Genomic DNA, 2,584 nt, shown 5'->3' on the forward strand with positions numbered 1-2,584 from the left:
CTCCCCAATCAGCCCTGCTCTGAGCCCGACCAGGGGCTGCACCTAGGGATTGGGCCTGCCCTCTGCCACCGGGGAGCAGGCCTAAGCCAGCAGGTCGTTATCTCCTGAGGGGTCCCAGACTGCAAGAGGGCACAGGGCGGGCTGGGGGACCCCCCTGCCCCCCCCCCCAGTGCACAAATTTTTGTGCACCGGGCCTCTAGTATTTATATAATACTTATTATACATTAGGTATCTTTTAAGGCCCTATTAACTCATTTATTCTTTATAAAAGTCAGTCTCCATTTTATGGGTGTTATGCACTAATGTTTGTGTTCTCCCCAAATACATAGGTTAAAGCACCAACCCCTAGTGTGGCTGTATCTCGAGATGAGGTCTCTAAGGGACTAATTAAGGTTAAATGAGGTCATAAGGGTGGAACCTTGATCCAATAGGATTAGTATCTTTATAAGAAGAGACTCCAGAGAGCTTGCTTTTTGTTTTCTATCCATTTTTCTTCTGATATAGTGTTCTCTGTTACTTACTGTCTAAGTGACCTCGGATGAGTGGCAGAGCTGAGATTTGAAACCTAGAGTCTGGCTCCAGGGTCCATGTTCTAAACCACTATGCTATAGAACCTCTGATATTCATAAGCTATATAGCCTCTTATATTCAAAGATATAATAAAACATTTTGTATTGTAATGTTAGCAGTAATAGTAAAATATGGCATTTATAGTATATCAGGCTAGACAAAATAGCACACTGTGTCAGCAGAAAAACTAATACAAAACAATCTACAGAAAAGTAACTCATGATAAAGGATAAAAAAAAGGCAAATTAAAAGTACAAGAAAAAATATCTTGTGACCTCAAACTTCTTCATGACAACATTTAATGATAAACTAAAATTGATCACTCCCATTAAAAATCCATGAGAAATAATTTTGATTTAAAAAATTTTCTTTACCTTAATTTACACATTTGATACACAAAATATTCCTATGGTATATGAAAATAACACTGTATGTTGAATAGAATACTAATTACAAGGATGTGAAAATCTTAATTATAAAAATACTAGAGGCCCAGTGCACGAAGTCCGGGTGGATTGGGGCCGGGCCTGTCAGGAGGAGGAGACAGCAGGAGGTTGGTCTGCCCTGATCAGCCTGATCCAGGCCAGGCTGGCTAGGGGGAGGGGCCGTGGGCAATTGGTCAGCTGGCCCCGCCCCCGATTGGGGTGGGGGGGCCTATTGGGAGGTCAGCAGCTGGGGGAGGGGTCATGGGAGGTTGGCTGGCCAGCCCCACCCCCCATTGGTGTGTGTGGGGGTGACTGGGGGTGGAGCTGGCTGGGGAGAGGGGCTGCAGGCCAATCAGGGTGGTGGAGGCTGATCAGGGGTGGGGCCGGCCATGGGGAGGGCTGTCGGCGGTGGGCCAACCAGCCACACCCCCAAATGGGGTGGGGGGTCCGATCAGGGGTGGAACTGGCTGGGGGGAAGGGCTGCGGGCCACTCAGGGTGGTGGGGGCCCATCAGGGGCGGGGCCGGGTGGCGGGGGGGGACGCAGGCAGTTGGCCGGCCAGCCCTGCCCCTGATTGGGGTTGGAGGGGCTGGTCTGGGGTGGACCTGGGCAGAGGGAAGCGCTGCAGGAGGGTGGCCAGTGCCCCCTATTCGGGTGGGGGGAGGGCGATCAGGGGCAGAGCTGGCTGTGGGAAGGGGCCATGTGAGGTTGGCCGGTTCGCTGACTGCAGTGGGCGTCATAGCATCGGTCATTACGGTTATTACAGCATTCTGGTCGCTGGCTTTTTATACATATAGACTAGAGGCCCAGTGCACGAAATTCGTGCATTGGGAGGGGGGTTGTCCTTCAGCCCAGTCTGCACCCTCTCTAATATGGGACCCCTTGGGGGATGTCCAACTGCCGGTTTAGGCCCAATCCCTCTCACAATCCGGGACTGCTGGCTCCCAACCGCTCGCCTGCCTAATTGCCTCTAACCGCTTCTGCCTGCCAGCCTGATCACCCCCTAACCACTCCCCGGGCAGCCTGATCAACGCCTATCTGCTCCCCTGCCGGCCCAATCACCCCCAACTTCCCTCCCCTGCTGGCCTGATCTCGCCCCCAACTGCCCTCCCCCGCCCGCCCGACCTGCTGGCCTGATCGCCCACAACTGCCCTCCCCTGCCGGCCATCTTGTGATCACATGGGGGCGGCCATCTTGTGCGATGGCATGATTGTCAATTTGCATACTACCTCTTTATTATATAGGATAATATGTGATTTGGCTAAAGTACAAAAAATAAATACATAGTATTTTATAAATTATGCATGTGTTTATTTTATTACTTAAACATTGAAGCACATCAGTAGGAGCAAAAGTAATTATATCCTCTTGTCTATGATATTTGTCAATGTTTAGCCAGATTAAAAAAATTTAGCACATTTTTTAATTTTGTTATTATGATGGTATATTTGTCAAGGTAGAAGCATATTAGTTGTATTTAACAGTTTGCATTTATGGCACTTAAATATCTAGGCACAGGGTAAGTGAGTTTCCTTTTTACTGTTGCCAGTGACCTCACAAATGTTAGGACCAGACTCTATAGTATAAATA

Source organism: Myotis brandtii, unplaced genomic scaffold, assembly GCF_000412655.1.
Source record: "Myotis brandtii unplaced genomic scaffold, ASM41265v1 scaffold521, whole genome shotgun sequence".
In the NCBI taxonomy this organism is placed as follows: domain Eukaryota; kingdom Metazoa; phylum Chordata; class Mammalia; order Chiroptera; family Vespertilionidae; genus Myotis; species Myotis brandtii.